Source organism: Phalangium opilio, unplaced genomic scaffold (genome assembly GCF_054372755.1).
Source record: "Phalangium opilio isolate 3A_F unplaced genomic scaffold, DU_Popi_V2 ptg000031l_1, whole genome shotgun sequence".
NCBI lineage: Eukaryota > Metazoa > Arthropoda > Arachnida > Opiliones > Phalangiidae > Phalangium > Phalangium opilio.
Genome location: NW_028324158.1, coordinates 10,241,521 through 10,267,777, shown reverse-complemented (window position 1 = coordinate 10,267,777; position 26,257 = coordinate 10,241,521). Strand labels below are relative to the sequence as shown.

Here is a 26,257-nt window from a genome sequence, read left to right as displayed (position 1 = left end):
CATATATTGAAGTAGGGTAACATGTTTGTCTAGTTAATGGAAAGGTTTTGGGTAGGTTTTTGTAAATTGTCTAATTAATTTGAAAGGTTTTCAGTCGATTTTTGTAAATTGTATAGTTTATGTCAAGGTTTTTCAATCGATTTTTGTAAATTGTCTAGTTTATGTCAAGATTTTCAGTAGATTATTGTAAATTGTCTAGTTTATGTCAAGATTTTCAGTAGATTATTGTAAATTGTTTAATTAATGTCAAGGTTTTCAGTAGATATTTGTAAATTGTTAAATTAATGTCAAGATTTTCTGTAGATTATTCTAAATTGTTTAATTAATGTCAAAGTGTTTAGTAGATTTTTGTAAATAGTTTAACTAATGTCAAAGTGTTTAGGAGATTTTTGTAAATTGTCTAATTTATGTCAAAGTTTATTCTACATATTTGTAAATTGTCTAATTTATGTCAAAGTTTATTCTACATATTTGTAAATTGTCTAATTAATGTCAAAGTTTATAGTAAATAATTGTAAAATAGGTTTGTAACGTCAAGGTTTTTGAATAAACCTTTGTAAATAACAACGTTTTGAGTCTGTCTTGGTAAACTTAAGTGTAAAACTTACTAGAATTTTGAGGGAATATTTTGAATATATTTTAAGTTACAGCCTTCTAACACAACCGAAAAATTGAAAACAAGCGATGCTTATTATTCCTAAAGGATTTGGCTCCTCTTTAAAGGTAAGTAAATGAATTAGCAGGTGCATAACGTCACGGATACGTTTTTAAATACAATCCTCAAGTAAGAAAAAAAAACAAAAAGCATTTAATTAATTTCTAACGCGTGTTGTAAGAGTAGACGAATCCTTGTTTAATTTAAGGTTTATTTATTTTTAATCTCAAAAATTATGTGTAGACAAGTTAATAACAATTTAACCTGTTTATAATGGTCTTGTACCACGGGTCTCTAAATTGCACTTAACCATTATGGTTCACCATTAAAACGTTAGCCTACTCTACGTTAATGATTCGGCCATTAAGGTTAGCTTGAGTGCTTTCTGTTTGCTCATAAATAACAAACATGCAAGCTTTAAATGAAAAAAAAAAAAAAAAAAAATTTATTCAAGAAAAGGTAACACATATACAGGGTGTTGGTGGGTTCTATAGAGCTAGAATTTTCTGTTGACATGTTTCCCTAAGGGCCACCCTAAAAATGTTATGATTAGAGTGTTTTACGCATGACCCCTTGACGAAATTAGCACTGTCTTTCAGTTTGTTATTTAAATTTAAGGGGTTATCCATTGTTTAGGGTGACCCTACCACTCTCCCATTTTGTAACACCCTGTATAATTATATAGCAAAAATGCTGCACGTGCGTTTGTAAAGGGAAGCTGACCTTGTAATATTTTTAGGGATCACTATACGCGTAATACAGCCAAAGGTAGGACTTTTAAAGATTGTAGTAACTGTCCCTTCATTTTGATACGAGAATGACTTATCTACCCCTTGTCAGAAACCGGTCAAAAGAGACTCAAAAACATCCCGCCAAATCGCGTGGGACTAGGCTTAAAAACTCTATATATATCCAAATTTGGATCTCGATTAGGGAAATGGTAAAACGGGTAACATTTTCAATTCAAAACAGTTTATTTTATAAAATATATTTCTCTTTCGATGTCGAGTCATCATCCATTGGGATTGACTTCGTCATTTTCCGTTTATACTCGAGAGAGACGGAGAGAAAAAAATCTCTTCAAAAGTTCCGGATCATTTAAATCGGGGTCAATTTTTCAAAGAATTGTGAAATATTTGGATTCTTTGGGTCTATAGTATAAACTTTGGAAACACTGTAATATTGCCAGCTATCGTATAATCATAAGTTCATTAGATACGTTCGTTCCATAAGTTTGTCACTGGTTACAAACTGGAGCTTATCATGAAGTGCATGACGTAGGTCATAGATTCGAGGTAAAGTGACGCCTGGTGAGACACTATCAAAGGTAGACTTAGTACATCAGACTAAATAGGAAGACGGAAGTCCTGCAAGATTAACGCAGGGTTCATACAACTATTGGAAAACAAATTTCCCTGATCCTGACATTTCCAGGCTTTTCCCCATATACTTCCCTGAATTTTCCAGGTTTTTCCCGGATCCTATGGAGCAAATGTTAACGAAGGAGGGGGTAGGGGCAAATATGACTACTACATAATCAAAGGACATCCCCCTATCTCTAATATAACCAGAGTTATGATCCTCCAAAGTATTATAGTGTAATGTTAATCCTATGGAGGGGGTATGTTTATGAACATTTTGCTTAATTACTCGGCCCCTGTTTGACGCAAATTTTACTAAAAATTCGAAATTTCCCTGAGGTTTTTGTCAACTATTTATTTCCCTGATTTTTCCAGGTTTTCCCTGTTTTCCAGGTTTGTATGAACCCAGTAAAATAACAACCGAGTGTAGGACTTCAATTCTCGCTTGTCGTTCTCGAACTAGCTCTTCGTCTCTAGATAGAATTACGAAGTATATGTAGTGCACTCATACTTATGGAAGGAACATATCTTATAAACTTATGGTATATAATAAAGGTTGTTTTATTATTTTTTTTTTTAAATGGATGACCAATTTTGGAGTGGCGCCGCCAGTACGTCGCCATCTTTGACGAATAATCTCGACCAGCTCTTGCGCTGCTGCTGATGCTATATTTTTCTTTTTCCGAAACCCATCCTTTTCATTCCCGCCCATATTTCAAAAATGTTCTCTTAAAATGTAACAAACACTTTGCCTGCAGTGATGTTTTCTGCGTAACAGAATGGGTTTAAGCGAATTTTAATTATACATAATGCTAAAAATCTTCAAGAGCTCGCGCATTTTACCATAATAATGTTTCGGAGAGAGTAATTCCATTAAATGTCTAATGGGACAACGGCGGCGTTAAAATTATTCAGCTGATGAGGTAGTGAATTAAATTAAGTTATTAATAAATTAAGGTCAGAATTTCAGCTCGGATAATTTTTAAACGTATTGAAATGATTTCAAAATCATGGGAAACATCAGGGAGCAATACTTTCAACTAAAGCATAAGTTAATAATATCGGTCTTTAAGTTTATAACAATCATCCTTGGGGCTTACCAAGCGAAAGAGATTTTGAAAAACCTGAATATTATGATTGAAGGAAAAAAATCCCATAGAATATTGTTTTGATTGGGTTGAGCTAACGTTTTAAACCTAGCTTCAAACTTCACTAAGCCTTGCACTTACTGTATGGTTATTTTACTTATGCTGATATTTATTTACAAGTGGGTAACTGCCATAGGTCAATTTGTAATCAATAACTCATGTATGTTCTCAAACCCAACGTATTTCCCCAAAGATCTGATTACGGTATTTCGAAATGATTTCTTCCTTTACCCTTTAAAAGCAAGCTCTGAATCTCGAAGGGGTCCAACCAAGAATACATACATCTACTAGGAATCATTGTGTAGCCAACCATTTTCACTCAACGTATCTAGGCGGGTTTTGTGGGAGGAGTTAGACTAAAATTACGTATGACGAATTTTACCACGCGATTAATCTATCTCGCAGCGTGTTGAAGGGTTGAACCTTGCACGCGCGTTTGTAGGACCTCGCGTTGCTACCAAACCAATGAAATCACAGTTGAAAAGACGCCATCAGAATTATGACACGTAAGTTCTCGTAAAGATTAACATGGTGGCACAATAATTCCTAGTAGCTATATTTATTCCTAATAAAACTAATAATAAACCTGTAGGTAATCTCAGTAGGTCGTCGCTACTGTCATAATAAACTCTTATTTAAAATGCACCCGTCAAATAAGGCGCATGCATATTAATTAAATATCACCCCCTGTGTTGAAAAAGTAATTTAGACTTAATTCCCGTTTTGTAATAATAATGGAAATAAGCAATTTAGGTGTCGACTGACTGACTGACTGGTTTGAAATTCAACGCTCTGAAACAGTCCATAGATATAATAAAAAAACAAAGAAGAAAATCGAGCTCAATAGCCGTGACTAATGCTTTTCGTTGATGGAAATATTATCGGGGGTGCTCTTTAATTGCTACTGATTAATTATCTTTATAATGAAACGCAAAAACGAGTGAGGATATACGATTGAGTTCGGTTCGCCTTTCGAGGTGATCAAAGACAATCTCTTTTTTTTTTTTTTTAATTCTCTCTCTTTCTCTCTCGTTGCACTCACTCTAAATGAATAATGATATTTAGAAACATTATCTCTGATTCGATAGAGTTGCTTTAAAGGCAATCCTAAAATAATTTACGATTAGATTAATTGATTCTTTGTAGAGTAGGTTGAAATACTTAGATGCATCTGATTCATTTTTCAATAGTGAATGATTTGAATGGAATGTATTACCACCGTTTATCTTTAGCTCCTGATTTGATTGCCGCTGCCCATTATCGTGAATTAAATTAATCTAATATTAATCAGAATTGAAATTATTTAGTGATGAGTCACTTTTAAAGTGACGCTTTTGAACATTCGTCTAATACTTCGAAATTTACAATAATATCACTAAAAAAAACCCTAAATTTCACCCAAAAGATCTCACAGAAATTCAAAACGTAATGTTAATGAATTTCCAAGAACTTATCCCAACCCAAATATCCCTAAATTATTAAAAAAATTTCCACTAAAGTCTCATAAAATCTTGAAAATCACTTAAAATATCGTAAATTACTTTCCCATGGAAATTCAAAACATTCAGGGCAAAAATTCCATGAATTTCCATGAAATCCCATTAGAATGTATCCCTAAATAAATTCTTAGGAATATATTCAATATGAAATATAACTCTTAACTTCCTTTTCTTATTATTTAAGGAAATAACACATCCGTTTGTTTAAAATTAAAATTAAAACAATGACAATATCAAATTTCTTTTAAATGTTTTTAACTTTGACCTTGCGTCGAACGACGTACGTACGTACATACGTAACAACTCAATTGTTATAAATTCCTTTTCGCAAATTCCTGAATGTTAAAAATCCGAGTCTTCCTCCCCCCCTCCCCTTCGAAGTATGCGTCTACTAGACATCGGGGGGAATGAAATGAATACAAAAAATACTTTTATTCAAAAAAAAAAGGAAAAGAAAATTCCAGTATCAAATGTTAAAGAAAGAGAAGAATTTCAATTTCTTTCTACATGGTAACCTACTGTACTACAACAACACAAAGACCCAGGGCTTCCTTCTTTTTATCCCAAAAACGGGGAGGTCAAACGAAAAGGTCCTTTTACTTACATATGGGTGAAATAGCCAAAAGGGCCCGGAAAAATTATTATTATATGAATAAGAAGATATGGCGGGAGAGAATTTTATAAAAATAAAATGGCTACCGACCGGCGACCCATATATCCGTCACCCATCCCATGGTTAGTAGATGAAATGGTTAAGTAATGTCAATATTATATCGTTATTAAAGGCCGACTTCCACCGAAAAGGGTTCTTACGAACTGAAGACCGTGCATCGATTCTTAACAATAGAGCGACCGTGCCAATTTTCGAGTCCCCACTGGGGCAAAATTTGGAGGGGTTCTTACGAACTGAAAACCATGCTATGCGGGTTCTTACGAACTGAAGATAAACAATAGAAAGTCTCTTAAATATTTTATTCCCGATTTTTTCGACCCTCTGAAGGAAAATATCTATTGTTTATCTTCAGTTCGTAAGAACCCCCGTATCAAGGTTTTCAGTTCGTAAGAACCCCTCAAAATTTTGTCCAGCGGGGATTCGAAAATCGGCACGGTCGCTCCATTGTTACTCTCGATGCACGGTTTTCAGTTCGTAAGAACCCTTTTCGATGGAAGTCGGCCTTTAAAGGGGGTAAAATAGAATCTGGTGTTTGACCACAATCATGGTTTTCCTAATGAATATGCAAAGACGGTAGAAATAACTATAAACAAACGGACTTAGGTGCATTGTGGACTGGTTGGTAACTTTGAAGACTTTGTCCACATACCCTGTATCAAGAACCCACCTTCTGAAAAGGGTCTACCTAACCGAACCCTGATGTTTTTCTTTACGCATAGTATCCAGTTTTTGCGTTTCCTACTCCTTGTTTGATTTACTCCTGATATAAATTTTCAATAAGAGACAATAGGGGCATATTTTTATTTTAATAATAACCATCTCTTCTTGAAATCTACGCAGTTTCACCCATTTTATATGAAATTTCGCCAAATGCCTGCTGGCACTAAGGAGACGAAACGCGATATTTTTTTTGGGTGTAAGTCTTGTCTTGTGTTCGTCTGCAGGGCGAAAAAGGGTCTTTGTGTAGCTTTTAGGGGTGGGCGGGATGCCCTTTTAACGCCCCCTTCTATACCCCCCCCCCCCACCGATCTTTTTTCCTTCAAAAAAAAATCTCCATCTTTGTTCTGATGGGGAGAAAAATGCACTGATAGTCACCCTTAGGTCTATAGCAGACTAGCACTGGCACTGGGTCTCCCATCAGTTAGAAAGACTTTGTATAGAGAAGAGAAATACTGTGAAAAAAGGTTTTTACGACGGGGTGTTTTCGAGTGGCTTGAGGCCAAACGGGGGCGCTAAAAAACGTACGGCGCGTATATGCCATCATAATTCATTTTTATACCCTTCTTTTAGCTTGCATAGTCGCCAAATTATTAAATTTTTCAGTGAAACTTATCAAGCTACTATAGTAGCAAAGGCACTCGGCGTTGCTATAGTCAGTCCGGGCCACCATTTCATTCAAGATGGCGGCAGATTGCTAAAATCTTTCTTAGTGCCAGCCTACAACTTAAAGAGTAACGTCACCACAAATTTTCATCTTTGTAGGACAAGTAGTTTGGGCTAGGCGTTGATTATCAGTAAGTCAGTCTGTACTTCTACTTATTATATAGATGGTAGTTCCTTCAGTGTTACCAGGTCATTTGAATAAACTTCAGTTTGAATCAGTTTTAGACTAACTTGGCTCTCAGAAGGCCTGACAACACTGCACTGAAGATTATTCTGAGAGAGAGAGAGAGAGAGAGAGAGAGAGAGAGAGAGAGAGAGAGAGAGAGAGAGAGAGAGAGAGAGAGAGAGAGAGAGAGAGAGAGAGAGAGAGAGAGAGAGAGAGAGAAGGGAGGGCGCCCTGTTTCTGTTGCCAAATCAGAAAAAAGTAATTATAATTTAAAAATCAGGTATGTACATTTAACTCGGTATAATATTAGCAAAAGTGCGAAACATGTTCTTAATACGGGTACACGCCAACTTGTTCAGGGATGATATCAGTTCTTTTTGGGCGTTTACGCATATCTCAGCGCGCGCTCTCTCTCAGCACAACAAAAGCAATGGATGGCAACGATATATTGGTTCTGGCGCCGCCAACGTTTTAAAGAATTGTTCATTTACCCGTAAATACAGTAGAATATGAGGCCGTCAGGGTGCCGACATGATATCACAATGCATGTAGATATACACAGAGAGAGGGGCCCCAAAGTTGTTTTTTTAGAAGAAGAAGAATTTTAAACCAAACAAGTCCACTCCCAATCAGATATACCAACCGCGGTGGTTTATTAACAAGTCTTTAAATTTATCATCATACATCGGTTGAAGATACATAGCCCACAATTTGACGTAAGATTTAAGGAGTGTGTTCAATGTCGTTAATTGAACACATCCTTAAATATCCTACATTTAATCAAGAAGTGATATCTAGTTAATTAGGGAGAAGGTATAAATCGCCACATTTCCAGCAGCTTTATCTCCAGTCCAAATTAACGTAGGTCCGGTGTTAATCCCTGCCTCTAAATTACAACCTGCAGCATCTAATTGGTTCTTGGAAAATCACGTCAGCCAGCACGACGCGAATGACGAAAATTACAGTCATATTTTCCGACTGAGGAGAGGCTATGAAATAGCCCAGCCTCCTTTTACGCCCCCCCCTTGTATTTTGAAAGGGGGGGGGACTGGGACTATGGCGCGCGAATTAATACTTAATCATCTTATACCTTCTCCCCAATAATAAACTATAGATATCACTTCTTGATTTAATTCTGGACATTAAACTACACAAATAAATCTACTACTAACATAACATGATTGGATAACGTTTCTTAGATACTTTTACTTCAAGATCTGTTGTGGACCTATAAAAACCACCATTAACTAATAACTTAGCTAATATATACGCCATCACAGCCGCGTTTAACCGCATAGAAAGCAGCCAAGCCCATCTAACTCGTCGCCTAAGAAAATGGGGACGGTCAATAAACATTTAGCTGGGGTCCTTCCCTAGCCGTCTGCTGTCCTCGCCGAGCCCTTCAGGCAATACGAGAAAACTCCGCGAAAACCCAAACCCAAAACCTTTACCCATGGAAAGAAAAAAATCTGCCCAAAAAAAAAACTAAGGATCTCTTTGGAGCCATTACCGTGCTAAAGATAAGACCCCTTTTCTGGACTAAGAAGCGGTAAAAGAAGAACTATTGGCGTATTAACAATAAATGTTCGGTCCATTTCTGGAAGGCTAGCCAAGGCCTATTCGTTAATCTTTGGGCCGTCCGTCCCAATGTCCGCAAAGCGGCTTCTCAACGCGACATAATCTTGGTCGATGGCCAAGTTTTTCTTGCCCATTGCAAGCTGACCCTCTTTCTTAGCGCGCGTTTACAGTTAGAGTTAGGCCTTTGCTATTGCTTAATGGAATAGACTTATAACCAACCAAGGAGTTTTCATTGCAGTCCTTGCCTTCGGGCTCTAAGGCAAACGTCTTTCGTTAGTGTACCGGTACAATCCAACGTCAGGCTGCTGTTCGACTCTTTTTTTTTATATGGATGGGAACACAGGCTATCTCACTACTTCTTCGTTCTGGCCGCGGAAAATCTTTTTCTTTTGGGGGGTTTACGTAAAGAAGTAAAGATTACGTCTTTAATGCTTTCTTATAGTCGACACCGCAAAATAAATTACTCGACGTTGGTTTTTGGGTGAAAAATATTTTTGTTGGTGTTTGTCCTCGCAACCCACCCACACGTCATATAGTAGATTTTAGTAAAACCATTATTATCTTGCAATTGAACCTCAGCAACAGCTTGAAGTATTTGACAAGTTGGGATACATTTCTCTATCTAAAGATGTACTAAACCAAGAACCAAAACTAGAACTGCATGGGTAGCATCGCAGAGGTTTGTTGATTTATATTAAATATTACCAGGGAAAGATTTAATTTTAGAAGTAGGAATGGAGAACGGTTAGTATTTACTTCAGTCCGACTACATAGCCCAGTAAAGAGCCCCTCCCTCCAACGCGTAACGAAAAGTTTAAATTATTTTATTGGCTGACTTAAACTACGTTTTGATGACGTTGCTGACGGGAACGGCGAAAAATAGGTAATTCCTTTTTACCTCTGTCGCTATAACCCGCCTCTTCTTTCATACCCCCCCCTCCTCCCGTGGAAAGGGGTCCTGGACTCTGACGCGCGCCCACATTACTCTGTTCTGATCCATTCCTACATTTTAAATTTAATCTATCCCTGATATCACAGATGGTAGAAACTTTTAACACTAAATTGGTGAGGATAGGGCCAAGCAGTATGGATATGGATTATCATTTACCAGGAAGGAACCTCGCATGGCAGAATATTCTAAAAGAAAACCATCCAGCAGGAAGCCGACTTTTGGACAGAAAGCATCTTGCAACTCGCGTACGCGTAAGTTCTCCCTCCCTTCTTGCCCTTTCACCTCTGGTGTGCTTTTAGCTTTTAAGCGGAGCGGCTTGAAGGTTGTCAAAATATTATCGAACGCAACAAAGGAGGTGTTAAGTAAGCCTTGGTCGGTCGGATAAGGTTATTCTCGTGAATTTAATGTATAGCCAAAGGTATGCAGGCACGATTGATGCATATGAAGAAGAGGAAAAATCAAGAACTGAGGAGAAGGAGAGGAGCATGGCTCTTAACTAATCTGGAAGGCGATTACTTGCCCCTCTTTTTAATTATTCCTCAAGGGTGTGCCGCTAATTTGACTTGGATGTCTAGCGGGCGGAAGGGTGTAGGCGTTGCAAATAGATTGAGATGTTCCGTGATGTTGAAAGGCGTAACACTATCGTATGCAAGATCTAAGGAGAAGGGCTGTAAAACTGAGTTTTTTTTTTTAATTACGTTAAAGAGACGTGTTAATGGTGTTCATCAAAACGTTATTGTACAAAGATAAAGTATAATCTACTCTGAATTGAGAAGCGTACATGGAGAATTCATACCATTTACACCAGGAGGCTAGGGTACCTACGGAGGACAAAACTAGTCTGTGCTTTTGTCCTCCAGGTACCCTAGCATCCTGATGTAAATGGTATGATGTCCAGGTATACGCTCGGCCTCCTGGTGTAAATGGTATGAATCCTCCATGTGTTTAAACTATCTATTACCCGTAAGATCAGTATTCTGCTGTGTTAAAATGAGTTGCAGTTACACTTAACTTGCCATAATTGTGCCTAGCTCCTATATATGGTTTGGGAAAATGGATTTAAAATGTAACTAAGTTAAATAACTGCTTGAAAACAGAGGAAATTGCGTATAAGGTATCATATTTCACATCCTGAAAGTTTCAGATGTTTAAAATAAGGGCAACGGAAGTTATTGAAATATTTATAGAGTGTTTACAGTGTTACCAGTTCAGACCGTAGAAGGTCTGTCTTACTAAAGGAAGTTTGAATAAAATCTAAACTCAAAACAATAAATAAAATAAAAACGAGTTTTATAGTAGAGGTGCATTGTAGTTGCTTCGTATATTGATAATTCATAGTAGAGAGCCCAGCCAAAAATTTAAATTCCTTATTGGAAAAATGGGAATTTTTTTCCGGAATTATAGAATTTTATAGGAGAAAAAAATTTTTATAGCGAAATATAGTACTAAAAATACTTATATATAATTATATTTTGGCTTAAACTATTTAGAAAAATAGAGGTTAAAAATACCCCCATTACCGTCACATACGGGGCACGATCAAACTGGCCCAGAACGATTCACGAACACAACGCCTTCGGCCGCAATTATCCCGATCCTCCGTACACCCCCCCATTTCCCCCGGAGTCAAGTCAACCTCGCGTTAAGCCTAACGGGACTTCACAAAAAGAAATTTGCTAAAAAGACGAACGGCTAAACTTTACTTTAGCTCGCGCATTCAAATTACAGTTTTTTCAATAAATATCTTTTCTGGGAGGTTAATTATACGATAATTAGTTAAATTTAAGGTGCGGAAACTAACTTACATCAATATTTTCCATGTTTTTTGTAATTTATTCCCTCTTATTCCCTTCCATGAGCGGCTAATGTGCGCCTGTTTTTGTTATTGCCAAGGCTTATCAACTGCATAAATATCACCTTTTCCAAAATATTACTAAACATTGTCAACTCCAAGAAATGTTAGGTTTGCGGAAACTATTATAATCAATATTAGGTTAGGTTAGGTTAGGTTAGGTTAGGTTAGGTTTGGTTAGGTTTGGTTTGGTTTGGTTAGGTTAGGTTAGGTTAGGTTAGGTTAGGTTAGGTTAGGTTAGGTTTGGTTTGGTTTGGTTTGGTTAGGTTAGGTTAGGTTTGGTTAGGTTAGGTTAGGTTAGGTTAGGTTAGGTTTGGTTAGGTTAGGTTAGGTTAGGTTAGGTTAGGTTAGGTTAGGTTAGGTTTGGTTTGGTTAGGTTAGGTTAGGTTTGGTTAGGTTAGGTTAGGTTCGTGAAAATATTGATTAAAATAGTTTCCGCGACTTAAATGTAATTAATTATCATATAATTAACCTCCAAGAAATGATATTTATTGGAAAAACTGTATTTTGAATGCGCGAGCTAAAGTAAAGTTTTTCCAGACGAACTTACAGTGAATGTTTCATCCCATAATGATTTGAATCCTAGGTTCCTCGATCTTGGCACAGTTTTGATCACAAAATTAATCCATTTCGGCCTAATTTTAAATATTTAAATCCGACATAAAAATTTAACAATAATTCATAGACAAAACCGATTAGCTCGCTTCAACTGACAAAGCCTGGATGTCTGTCTTGACTGGGGAGCTTCGGGAAGAAGGGGGATGATAGAGAAGGGGGAGGGAAGAAATATGAAGTTGCGTTTTTGAACTCGCGCTCTTAGAGCGAAGGGGACGTAAGTCGCTATGGGGATAACGGTAATTTGGCGCGCTTTTTAGTAAGCGCAAAGGCTTAATTCAAAAACGTTGTAATTTACAATTTAGCTCGTACTTTAGAAAACACGTGCACTGACACAAAAAATTGTCATTTTAAAGGCATTTCTTTTTAATTTAACGCTTTGACGTAAGTCAAACGTTGAGAAACGATATTACAATGCCAGTTTATGACAAAAAATATTATATTATAAGACCTTTCATGAAATTATGATATAATATAGCTTCAAAAATATAGTTTTTTTATAGCAATACTGGCATAGGTAGTTTTAACGTTTCAACAACTACATTAGCTTATTCACTATACAATAAACGAGCCAAAAAACAAGATAAAACCCGCAGTATTTACTAATTAGCCCTAAGTTAATTAATCAATTACAAAACACGCAGACTGCCAGAGTGTAGGCCTACCAACGTTATATTAAATTACCTTTAAAAAATAAATTATTTACATCCTAGACTAGTATAGTACCTAATTTAAGCAGCGGAAAAATGTACACGTTTATATTCTCTCCTAACATTATTATTATTAAAATGGTGGCGATGTTTTCCTTTCCCATTTAGCACCATTATTAAGAGGCGACCATGCAATGGGGAGAGACCAATTTGAACGTAGAAAAAGGAATTTTTCTACCATTGTAATGATACATTAACAGCGGCACTCATCACGAGAAAATTTTCCATCGCAAGCGGGTCTGCATAATAAGTACTCAAATACTTAACAACACTCAAACTCTCCTTCCTATGTATGATAAAAGATAATTTATTTTTGATCGCCATATATACCTTTCTTTTTTCTCTCCTCTCGAGTCTCACCCTATTCTTTGCCTAATCCAATTAACAGAAGTAAATAAGAAGAAGTCTAATTTTATGTATTTTTTTTTTTTTTAAGATTCAAGCGGAATATGTAACTTTGCCCCAATTGTCAGAAGTAAATAACTAGGAGTTAAAAGCTCCAGCTTCTTCATGTGAATTTTTATTAAAGAGTTTTTCTGGGGGGAAAATGAGAATATCATGGAAAAAGTCACCATAAAAGGTTCTCATGGTTTGTAGTTATCAGAAGTAAATAACTCGCGGTTAAAAAACCCCTTTTCTTAATTCAAAACAGGGCGTTTCTTTACGGATGGCCCCTTAAATTTTACAAAGAAACTAACAATGTTTATTAAATTTAAGGGATCATAACTAAAACACAAAATGCCATTGAACAATTTTGTCTCGAAATTGACCCCCCTCCCCCCCAAAAAATAATTAAAACCATAACTTTTGACAGACCCTTCAGAAACACCCTGTATATCTTAATCTTAAGATTAATTTCTTATAAAACTTAAGAATATCTAACATTTAAAGCGCTAATCGAATGACGATTTCTATTAGCAATATATATTTATGATATTACTCAAGCATCTTAGGCCGCGGCGAGTTTCTACATACATATATATCGAAATGATAGAACTTCATTAAGATAAACACTTTATATCTTTCAATTCGTCACTATATACATAAGCGAGTGTGGAATTTCGCAAATTCGCAAACCGGAACTTATTACGTATATAATCATTTAACCAATAATATTTCGATATTTCCTTATCGAATTAATAACTTTTGAAATTACTCCCTAACACGTATACTATGTTGTTGTAATATCCGAGACGAGCGAGCGAGCAGCGGTGGCAGCGGCTCGCCTTTTGTCGAAAGACGAATACTTAGCAATAAGATTCGAATAAATCGAATCTTCGTATATACGTTTTAACAGCGAGAAGGAATTTAACTATTTATCACGTAAGAGAGAAACCTTAATTAGAGTGAGAGAGAAATGGGGGGAGGGGGGAAAGGCTAGAATATTCCCTTAGTCAACGATTAATCTATATTGCTGGCTGCGAAGCAATTGGAGAAGTTATCGGCAAAGCGCAACCCCTACATTGCAGATATCGTCCGCCGGAACTAGCTATCAATTTCCATTTGAAATTCCTCTCCAGGGTAATTTCACACTCGCGGAATATAACCTTCTCTGTGCTTGGTAAGCTCTAGACGGCGCAGTGAAAAAAAAAAGGTTTTAAAAGATGGGTTGTCATTTTCAGAAGTGAATGACGTGAAGTATATTACCGAAGTTTTATTTTCACGTAATAGGGAGCTAACAGTTCTGACCCTGAAACGTCACACCCTTCTATCTCTTACTGGAGTTTCATCCCCCCTAACGGTTGGAAACGGTATTCTACGCGGAAAAATGCCAACCAGAGAGGGGCTGCATGACGTCAGACTATCTCTTCCCCCAAGCCAGTTGTTAGCTCCTTATAGGGAGCTAACAGTTCTGACCCTGAAACGTCACACCCTTCTATCTCTTACTGGAGTTTCATCCCCCCTAACGGTTGAAAACAGTATTCTACGCGCAAAAATGCCAACCAGAGAGGGGCTGCGTGACGTCAGACTCTCTCTTCCCCCTAGCCAGTTGTTAGCTCCCTATTGCGTTCAATAGTTTTACTCAAATTTTACGATTCGAAAATTTAAACAGTTTTATTTTTTATTAAGTACTAGATTCTATTTGTGTAATTAGAAAAATACTTATTTAATTTAAATTAACTTCAATAAGGAGCAGGTGATGCAATTTAATTGCGGAAAGATGAGGTGGATAGATAATATAGTCATTTCAGATTCGGCGAGGTGACGACATGGCGTTGCTGGAGATTATGTATAGTTAAAGCCTGATTTAGTTAGGCCTAACTCGCGTGCGTTGGAGCTGTTATCGTGATGCTCGCGGATAACATACAACAAGCGCCATCTATTAACATCTATAACCATATGAGTTTAAATTTAATTATATCAGATTTGTTGAAGAATTAGGAAAGGCATTTTGTCTCTGCATAAATACAGAACAAAAGTAAAATTATTTTAGTACTATACTATAGCCTTTCAGCAGCTTGGTTTGGCCTTAACAGTAGCCTTACTCTCCTCTCAAAGACTATATATATCACACAATGAAAAGCTTCTTTATGAACAATACCTTATTCTTTGAAATATTTTTACAAATTAATCAATATTTAAAACTTGGGTAAATTTACGATACATTTATTGAAATTCTAATGTTTTCCATCCCTTGTATTATATTGTATAACGTTGTTAATTCGCGTACTTCATTTACGACGTAGCGAATGTCAAATAATGTTTATATTTGAATAGGTAGTCCTCTCTTGAAAATCCGTAAATCCGTAAAAGGTAACATTTAATATTGGTAAACACTAAAACTAGGTCGATATACTTGGTCTTTGGGAATTGCTACACGGCCGGGTCCTTCTGTATTTATGAGTTTTAAGTTATGGAAGATGGGTTTAATAATTTGAATATTCATACGCAGATGAGAGAGAGAGAGAGCAAGAGAGAGAAACCAAGTGTATTCCAAGAGAAGCCTGCCTGCCTCTCCGGGCAAATTTGCAAAAGCATTAAGATGGACTGGTGGAATACGATACCTTGAATAGTTCAAATCCCATTGGTGGTGGTAAGTGTAATATTATTTTAAATTCTACTTCGGGTTAGATTTTAAAGAATATATTAATTTGGTATAACTTTTAAAGTTTCAATTTTAAATATATTAGTATGTAAAATAGAGAAAAAAGAAATTTTTAGAAGGTCAAAAGGCAAATTGATACGATCGGTGCGTATGAAACGTATTTAATAAATGTCCATGAAAGTAACGGATGGTTCATAGTTCAATTTAGATCGTATAACATGAACTACTACATTAATTATATAGAGAGATATTTAGGAGGATTTTAAATTTTCAACTCCCCTTTTTAGTAAGTCCCTGAAAGTAACCCTTTTGTCTGTTATAAAAAAATAATAAACAGGAAGGGTTATTAATCATCTTTTCCCCTTTTTTATCTAAAGTAACTTCGTAAATAAAATGATCGATATCTATTTGTAAACAAATTAGGCCAAAATAGTCCAAATTACAACAAAATTTCTGGCTGAACTCCCCTTTTTAGTAAGTCCCTGAAAGTAACCCTTTTCTCTGAAGTTATTAATAAAAGTTTCACAACGGGATCTAACGTAACTTCGTTAATAAATATCTATTTGTAAACAAATTAGGTCAAAATAGTCCAAATTACAACAAAACGGCTGCATTCCCACTGATTTAGTTACCGATATTACATTGTTAAAATAAAAATCTTCAAATTATGGCCTTCTAAGAAAGCTAGATTCGTGAGAACCGTGTTAGTCATCCTGAAATCTTTTAAACGAATGCCCGGAGTGGTTATTTTTCTTCTACAGGTATAGAATAGAAAAAGGTATTTGAGAATGTTGCTTACCTTGAGAGCAGGTGACGGGGCCGCCGTAGACTTTTACAATTCGTCACGCCTACTTTCAAATTCACGGAACCAAATACGATTGCGGCAGGCCGGCAATGCCGTAAAAGATCCGAGACAGAACGTGAAATAAATTAAACAGCGTTTAAAAAAACGTTATATAGGTTTTAAAAATAAATCTTGAAGAACCAACCGATTTTCAAGTATTAATCTTAAACGCACTATAAATTGATTAATTAATTATATTAAATTCCGTGCGAAATCCACCCGATTTATATTTGAATATATTAACGATCACAATTTTATAAAACAAAAATTTTAAAATCCGTTTCTTATAGGGATATATTCTTTTCACATCGGCGCACTTCACAGAGATACAATTTATCACCAATTAATTAATTTTAATTCATCAATTTACGTCGTCGAGGTAAATCACTGCTTTATAAGAGTAACAATATTTTTAATTCCAATCCAGGGTTGTTCATCGTAGGTACTCTTTTTTTCTTTTCAATCATCTACGTCATTCACGCGCGAGATTATAATCCTTTAGGTTACCAGTCGGGTCGTCTGGATGATTGGGATTCCATCTTTTTTCCGCGATTAGGCCTAACTTTGGCGCGAAATAGAAAAAAAAAAACAGAACGTTGGGAGAAATTTTTCACAGAGCTAACGCCACCGCTCACGATCCAAGCGGGTCTGACAGGACTGCCGTTTTCGCAAAGGCCGCTCGCGCCGACAAGCACTCTCTCTCTCTCTCTTTCTCTCCCCTTTTCTCCCCCCTTCTCTCTCTCTCATCCGCCTTTTCTCTCTATGCCTCTTTTCCTTATATTACAACGCCCTCTATCCCATAAAGAGGGGAAAACTAAATTTCCCTCTCTCTCTCTATACACCGGCTTGGATCCGGGACCCTCCTATTTGCGGTAGGAGTGACTGCGTGAAGATGGTAACTTCGTTTTATGCACTTCTGATAATTAAATCATATATTTTGTTGAAAACGTTTATCTAACGTAATAGAAGAAGAAGCCGGTGAAAGAATGATATTTCCCTGTCCCCCTTCTACCCTTTAACACCTCTTTTAAAGTGAATTAATTATTTTTATTATTAAATTAAATTTTAATTTTAATTTTCAGAACTTTTCTTTTCCTAACGCACTAATAAACTAAGACTATTAGCTTATATCTAAATTAAATTAACAACTTTAACCCAATTTTATACTAAAACGTTGATTTAAATTAAGAAAAAAAAAAATAATAAATCGCCTTGAGTGATGTATTGTAAGGTAAACAGTTCTACAGGGGCACCAGCGTAAAGTTGGCTTTCCCTCAACATCGCATTGTAAGATTTTTACTCTGGCGGACCTTAAGAGGGAATTTCGTCACTATTTGACCCTTGTACTTGGTGGTGGTGACCTATTCAAGGCACATCCTAATTACCCCAGCGACTTTTCCCATAAATATTTAACTTAATGACACTTTTGCTCTGAAACATTCTATTCGCAGGCATCACGCCGTCGCGGAGCTAAAAGAGGAGACTATAGCGTGTCTCGCCCTCTCTCGTTCATTCCTAGGACTTTTCCTTCCGTATCTTGGACGTCCTCGATTCAGGGGTCCCATGATGCAGTTATGGAAGTTCTCTCGGCATTTTCTCGGCCCGAACTTCGGCTTCTATTCGATTCTCTCTCATCGAAGAGTGAAGAGAACTTTGGAGACGCCAATGCGTACGTACGGTTGATTCCATCGAAGGGTGAAGGCGCAAAAAACGTCGGCAAGGCTTAAAGGAATGTGGTATAAGAGAGTGGAGAAGAGGGAACCAATGCAGCGTGACATTTTTGCCCGTTACCTTCTTTCTATGTACTCCCTACTTCTTGGAGAAGCTCTTGGTTTTTCTCGGTACTCCTCATCTTTCTCCTCAAATATTTCTCTGTAAGATTAGCGAATACTGGGAAGGTTAAAAAATATCTCAAAATGATAGGTAATTTTCTCTTACCTGGAATTTAATTTGTTTTATTTAAATTTATAAAAGTGCCTTCGTAAACCTGAACGACCCGAGACGATCATAACAAAAATAGAACCTTAATTTCTAGTCACAAACACATGCACGTGTTTCGTAATTTCAATCCCTCTTAGACGGAATAGAAGGGATTTTAAAGATATGAATTTTGGGGTTTATCATTTAATTAAAATTAATTAACTGTCGCTATAACACGTGCTAAATTTGGAGGGACCAAGTTACCAACAAATATAAGATGTCCCATGCCCATAATGTTATGGTTTTTTAATCTATAATCCCTTCAAAGCTTTCACGAGAACGACTTACAAGCCCTCTAAGCGCATTCTTATAGTTATCTTTTAAAATTTTAACCAACATGTTTTTGAAAGTCTGTCTTAACATTATATATTAACGCGCCCCAGTTCTTAACTATGCGGGTAACGCATTTTTGTGCCCTGATCTGCAGGTTTAAATATACTGAATGATTGATTGAGTTAAAGAAAAATGCATTATTGACACGTAATTAAGTATTCCCCAAGTTTCTGTATATTCCCAAGCTGCGAGTAAAGTATCTTAGCCCAAGCAACGAATTAGGCCCATACACCTAGGTCCTCTGCTACGTATCTCATCCCTTTACCTAGCTGACAAACGTATTGATTACCTGTGGGAAGGGGTTGGGCTTTTCTTTTTTCTTTCAGGGTGCCAACACGCTCTACCCCAGAAGAAAAAATAAAAAACTAAAGCAAAATCGAAATGGAATCCTTTTTCAAGGAGGTAAGACTGTAGTTCCTCACTGAGTTATCACTAGCTAAATCAGTTGTGTTTGGAATGGACGTGTGGTGGTTAAGGTCAAAAACACGTCGGTGGATTTTTAATTACTAAGTCATGTGGTAAGTTGTTTTTTATCTTTGGTATCAAGATGAATCGTGTAAGAAATATGGGAATCAGGATTCAATAGGTTGGTACTGATGGTGGATTTGGGGTCCTTCAAACTTCGTCACCCAGAAGCTTAAACTGTAATTATATGTTGTATCGTGCAGCAGCAGTGAAAAAAGGCTCAAGTAAAACGGCTTTATTATGTTCATAAAAGATTACACACAATTGAACAACGCGGTACTGGGTGGTGTGACAATTTGTCTGTAGGTTTTGAAGGGCTTGATAGACTCCCGAGCAGAGCGTAGGTACTTGCGCCGAGTAAGGTAAGGAACACGGCAGTTTTCTTAGTGTTGTCTGAAACTCCGTTGTCCATGCAGAAGGTATAGGTCGATGCGCTATGGTCTGGTCAAAAGATTCGAAGTAGTCTGTAGGCATGCCCGCGGTACTTGTGGTCGTGGTTAGGTTGCTCGCGTCCGTCATTGTATCTTGACTCAATGCCATCTTCGTCGCCAGTTGTCGTACCGTGAAGCTGCAGTGAAAAAGGCGCAGGTAAAACTGCTTTATTATGTTCATAAAAGATTACTCACTATTGCACAACGCGGTACTGGGTGTGACAATTTGTCTGTAAGTTTTGAAGGGCTTGATGGACTCCCGAGCAGAGCGGAGGTACTTGCGCCGAGTAAGATAAGGTACACGGCAGTTTTCTTAGTGTTGTCTGAACTCCGTTGTCCATGCAGAAGGTATAGGTCGATGCACTGTGGTGTGGTCAAAAGGTTGGAAGTAGCCTGTAGACATGCCCGCGGTACTTGTGGTCGTGGTTAGGTTGCTCGCGTCCGTCATTGTATCTTGACTCAATCCCATCTTCGTCGCCAGTTGTCGTATCGTGAAGCGGCAGTGAAAAAGGCTCGGGTTAAACTTAACACTCAATTATGTTCCTAAAATATTACTTACAATTGAACAACGCGGTACTAGATGTGACCATTTGGAAGACTTCGTATTTAAACATTCAAGCGAGAAGTGATGCTTAAGAGAACAACTGCTTTGCTATTTATATGGTGAATTCTCGTTGAGTAAAAAACAAAGTGTCGTCGTACGCTTTTTACGAGTTGGCAAAAAAAACGGCGTGACGAAGCGTTTGTCTAGATTGACCTTAACCACCTTTCATAGCATACCACCACCATACTAGGGTTAAGGGGTTGATTTTCTCTAAAAAAAACCTTTGTTATAAGAGGAGAAAAAAATGTTGAAAAAGAAATCAAAGCCCCATGGCTGGATCGAATGCCTTATTAGTATCGATTCTAGGGGGAATTCACGGTGATGGGGGGGGGGGTTGAAATTTTAAATCCCCTTGAATTTCCTTTTTTTTCAACGTTCAAACCACTCACATGACCTTTTTAGATTAATTTGAAGGTCAGCTAGGGTTCCGAATGTTCTTTCTCGCAATTCAGGCGCGGGTATTGTTCCTTTTTGATGTCCATTAACAAAGTTTGTTTCGAATTCTTTGTCTAAGAATACGGAATTCATTTCTGAAGAATGTAAGTTAACTAATCTAAAATAAAAACATTCTAAATTCTAGGCTTAGGTTTTAAAATAAGCTAGGGAATTTTCCGAGTTAATAACTTAAATTTCTTGAAAACATTGAAAACTTTTTGATTAAACGCGTTTCAAAGTATAGTGTACAGTACTTGTTGCTGGAGGTCTTTACGTTTAAGTAGTTTTTGGGTTTGAATGCGAGGTGGTGGACATTTTAATTATTTTTACCGAATCAGATGAATATTTTTGATTTTAATTGGAATAATTTATTGATATTTGTATTTGAGCATCGTAGTTGTAACCATTTGCGATTGAAATTCTCTTGAGGATCGTTGATTGTAATATCTGTTGGATAGTTTTTCTGTATGAGTTTAATTAGTGTTAGCCCTCTCGGTTAATAGTTAAAACTATGAAAATTAAGACATTCCTAGAATACCGCGGACAAATTAGAAACAAAGTCCGTGGCCATGCCATGGAAATTTTATTTTATACTTTTAAACAAATTCAGTTACACAATATAACCGCGTCATACTGTTTCAAAAACGATTAATATTTAAATACTCAGCATCCATTTAAATCCCAATCTCTCAAAAATTACCATAAAACCGTAAAATCCCAGACGTAAAACCGGTATACGATAGGCTTAACAATTCATAATAATAAAAAATAAAACCAAAAGCCTTGGTTTATAATTTCAAATGGCCAATTTAAGTCGTAGCAGGCGTCACTGTTCCCATCGTTAACTCTTGTCTGTCTGGTCTTGGTCGGGTGAAACGGTGTCCCGCAAGCAAGTAGCACCAGGGGTCCACAAACTATTTTCCCATCCTTGTAATAAACGTAGAGGAAATAGGATGAAAAAATCTGTTGTTTTTAAAGATAAATTTAGGCGAACAAGGTTTTGGGTTGCTATCTTTTTTTTTTTACTTTTTGGGATACGAAGCGAATCTATATTTTATTTCTGTCCAGCCCTTCCTCAATACTTCCTTTTTCCGTCCCAGCCCTAGGACCCAGCTAAGAGTTACCCAAAATGGTTTTTGAAAAACGACAAAAAAATTGAGGGTAGAAATCGTATCTGGACAGCAAAGTTAGGGACAGCTAAGGGCAGGCAGGCATGGTTTATAGATGAGATTGTTGAGAAACATGTGAAGATTTCTTTCGTAATAGCAAATAGACCTGTCCTTTTCAAAAGTCGGGGAGGGGGAGGTAACAAAATCTAGTTTTTGGAGCCCCTTTTTGTCTTAAGACAGAACATTGATTGGTATGTGGACACAAAGACAGACGTGTGAAGTCAAATCTAACGTCTTTGTGTCCACATACTGACAGGAAGTTCCGTCTTAAGCAGACGATCCTTTTGAAAAGGGTTTATTAATTTATTAATGAAAGGTGTTAATTAAAATAAACCATGTCATCTATTAAGCGTAGTAAGGTTTCGCGGGTCGTTTTGATCAGTCGAATTTCACGTCAACTCTTGAAACTAGATCCTCAAACGCGGGCGCCCTCTTCCATAGCTCTCCATAGGCGTCACTGGTTGCCAAGACAACGGAACCAACCCCGAGTTTACTAGTAATCCTCCATCCAACCCCTTTCAGGAGTTCCGACGTTGCTATGACTACGGGATGTCGGCGAAAACTCCGACCCAGGAGAGACTAAATCGAATACATAGCGTACGGTCCAAACCTTTTGTAGCCTTCGCGAGTTCAGGATTTTTAGGGATATCAGGATATTAGTTTTTTTCACTTGAAATTTGAAATAATTTTACGATAAATTTCAGAGGGACTAGGTGAGAATTATTGTGTCGTTTGAGAACATCACGTGACTCCAATAGTAACGTAATAAGTTGGATGAGATCTATAATAGTTCTAGGTTCCATTTTGCCTTTTTAGTCTTGTTAAACATTTTTTCTGGAAGTGTTTTTTTTTGGGGGGGGGGATGTAAGGGGTAAAAATCCTCTTGCCGTACTAGGTTTGGGCCGACTCTCAAACCACTATTTGTTCGGCAGTGGTCATATAGAGGTAGAATCGGGAGTAAATAATGACTAGTGGACTAAAATGTATTTTTCATCTCTCCTAGGAGTGTCCGGTAGAGCCAACGAGTGACGGTGGTGGAAAGCATTTACGACGAGAAAACGGACTTCTCTGGCCTTTATTGGACTTCAATTATAAACCTTCTCAATACCTAACCTTAGGTTAAGTTTGCTTAGGTCCCGTCTGGAACAAAGGAGAGGTATTTCTACTACTCAGATTTGCCTTCAAGTTTGAGATACTCGCGTGCTAATTTAAATGCGAAAATTTAAAAATAAATAAATTTACCATAATTGAAAGATCTTACTTTTTAAGATCGGTTAATTTCTTAAATTATGTTCAAAGTTTTATATTTATTATGTGAAAAAAACTTGTATACTTAAGCAATAAAACATTTTTTTGTTTTATTTTTCTATGAGTTTGAAATATATACAATTTGGCCTACTTATTTAACATTAACAAAATTTTAATATAATTATAGAATAGATTATAATATTCTATAACGAACGCTTTGTTTCGATTGTAATTCTAGTTCACCGAATTCCCATGAAGCACGTAGGCACACTTTAAATTTTCAGCCCAAATTACATCGTGGAAAATTTACCATCTGTTTATAAAAATTTAATATCGAACTGTGCTGCTATTGGAAAGATCTGGTTCGTGAGAGGTAAGGAGGTAAGTTTCTTTAGTAAATATTATTTGATCTAAAACAGCAATGTTTTACAAAAAAAAAAAAAAAATTGGTCAGGTACCAGTAATTCCTTTTTCAGCGAGATAGTGCAAAGTTATGACCAGCCAAGAAAATTTGTAAACTTTGTAAAATTTTGTATCATATATATATAATCAAGAACTCAACCATAAAAGGTCAACTTCGCTTTGTTATACTTTAGAAGTGATGGGTGGCGCGATAAGAAGCACACTTGTCACCCACCGGCGAGGGAAGTGGTATTTATATTACAATGGTAGCTATTTTAAATGATACTTTGTGCTTTGATATTTAAGTCCCACTTATAAATTTTGGCGTACATCGAAAGTGGTGGCGCGATAGGTAGCGCACTTGTCACCCACACTGCCAACCCGGGTTCGTATCCCGGCGAGGGAAGTGGTTTTTATATTATATAGTGGCTCTTTTAAATGACACTTTGTGCTTTGATATTTAGGTTCCATATAAAATTATTACTCAGCACTGAACGGGGTGGCGCGAAAGGTAGCGCACTCGTCATCCACACTAACGACCCGGGTTCGAATCCCGGCGAGGGAAGTGGTGTTTATATTAAAATAGTGGCTCTTTTAAATGACACTTTGTGCTTTGATATTTAAGTTCCATTTATAGTTATCACAGTGCACCGAAAGAGGTGGCGCGAAAGGTAGCGCACTTGTCGCCCACACTGCCGACCCGGGTTCGAATCCCGGCGAGGGAAGTGGTATTTATATTAAAATAGTGGCTCTTTTAAATGGTACATCGCGCTTTTCTAAATTGAAGTTCAATTTATCACATTAGTTATTCCAGTGGTGTGGTGGCGCAGTTGGTAGCGTCGTCGATATACACACCACGGTCCCGGGTTCGAACCCCGGTAGAAACAAAAACAAAATCTGACTGAGATGAGTTGGCGACATCTCGTAATCCTGCCTGAACATGGGAAGTCAGAAAACGGGGGGGTGGGGCCCCCCCCGGCCTTTTTTTTCGATGAATATCAATTTTGTTTTTGTTTTACTAGCTTACTATGTTTAGTATATAGGGCGGTGGGTAGTAGTACCTATGCACCGCCCTTATTAAATTAAACCTTATTAAATTAAACATAGTAAGCTAGTAAAACAAAAACAAAATAGATATTCATCGAAAAAAAAGGCCGGGGGGGGGCCCCACCCCCCCGTTTTCTGACTTCCCATGTTTAGGCAGGATTACGAGATGGCGCCAACTCATCTCAGTCAGATTTTGTTTTTGTTTCTACCGGGGTTCGAACCCGGGACCGTGGTGTGTATATCGACGACGCTACCAACTGCGCCACCACACCACTGGAATAACTAACGTGATAAATTGAACCTCAATATACCAAAGCGCGATGTACCATTTAAAAGAGCCACTATTTTAATATAAATACCACTTCCCTCGCCGGGAATCGAACCGGGGTTCGCGGCGTGGCTTACTGGTACGCTACCCACTGCGCCACCACATCATTGGTGAAACATAACTTCAATAGCAAACTTGCAAAGTACATAGTATCATTTCAACGTCTTCTGTAGCGTAACCCTTGTTATGAATCAAACCTCAATGTATCATTGAACAGAGGACAGTTTTTGTACAAATATCACATCCCCTCCACGTGTTTGAACCGGAGTCCTAGGTATGGTATACCAGACCAACAGCTGTTTTTATAAACGGAGATTCAGTAACAAAGTGATATGTCCCAAAATTTAATTGTAGTTTGGTGTCTAAGGAGAGAGGAGACCGGAACTTGAGATCTTAGATCAGGCAGGTCAAATCTCATTTACCTGTTATCCTACTAAATTGGTGGGTTTTGATAATGTATATATCGTTTCGGTGATCACAATGAAAGATATCAATGAGAAGGGTCTTTGTTGTTTTCTCTTCGACGTGTCTTGGATCAGACGTCCATAACTCTCTTTTTCGAGAGAAGATATTTATATTTAATTTCTTTTCATTCAACGCTATTTTACCAAGACAGACCCTTGGCGTTGACATTTTTCAGCGCAACCCAGATCCGAAAACCGATCGTCTGATCAAAGAGAAGCCCTTAAAATACGAAGTGTTCTCCTTGAAGGCCGACTGGGAAATGAATGATATATTAGGTACTTGAGGACTTATAAGTTGCGTGACGTAAACCTTTCACTATCTTATTTACATAGCCTTATCTAAAGCCTATTTTTGGTCTACTGATAGCCAATTTACACATGTCACGTGATTACTAATACCGGAAGTTAATAGTTATGTCATAATAATAATAATAATAATAGCAATAGTGTATTAGACCTTCAGAAAACAGAATAAAGAGATACACTTTTGAAACAGAGTGCCTAGCACAGAAGAAAAATAAATTATAAATCACTTGAAACTATATAATAATTTTGCCCAAATTTCCGTGGGAATTTTAAGTCGGAAATCAAGCCATTTATTCTGTTTATTATTCGACTCACCTGTTCTGTCATATTGAGAAAGCACTTTAATGTAGTGGATCTTATACTTTAACTGGCTGCAAAGGCAACCGGTGTTTCCCGTCGGTGTTTGCTCTCCTGCACATCAAACTTCAGATGGGGTGAATTCTTTAACACTTTTCTCGAAATAAAATAATAATATATATTTATACTTGTATTCTAAGGGTACCAATCAAGTTTCTATAACATAGCCATAACTATAATTAGTAAGCTTATAAATAGAAAGAATT

At 37.1% G+C, this 26,257-nt stretch overlaps 1 protein-coding gene and 1 long non-coding RNA gene across 4 annotated transcripts in view; one reads left to right on the top strand and one right to left on the bottom strand.

The window, feature by feature from the left end:
* The window catches only part of LOC149690562 (uncharacterized), a 78,881-nt gene extending 62,303 nt beyond the window's left edge, over positions 1 to 16,578 (bottom strand). For 2 of the 3 annotated variants that reach the window (XM_089870112.1, XM_089870111.1), the window contains exon 1: positions 11,818 to 11,997. The gene's annotated coding sequence lies outside the window, so the exon portion shown is untranslated. Of the gene's footprint in view, positions 1 to 11,817; positions 11,998 to 16,437 lie in introns of those variants that run through there. The other variant, XM_089870110.1, reaches the window with a different exon arrangement.
* The window catches only part of LOC149690561 (uncharacterized), a 159,042-nt gene extending 135,809 nt beyond the window's left edge, over positions 1 to 23,233 (top strand). The window contains exons 6-9 of the long non-coding RNA XR_016383757.1: positions 15,486 to 19,313; positions 19,372 to 19,439; positions 19,514 to 20,834; positions 22,903 to 23,233. This is a non-coding gene — a long non-coding RNA (uncharacterized LOC149690561). The remainder of the gene's footprint in view (positions 1 to 15,485; positions 19,314 to 19,371; positions 19,440 to 19,513; positions 20,835 to 22,902) is intronic.
* Positions 23,234 to 26,257: the final 3,024 nt, after the last annotated feature.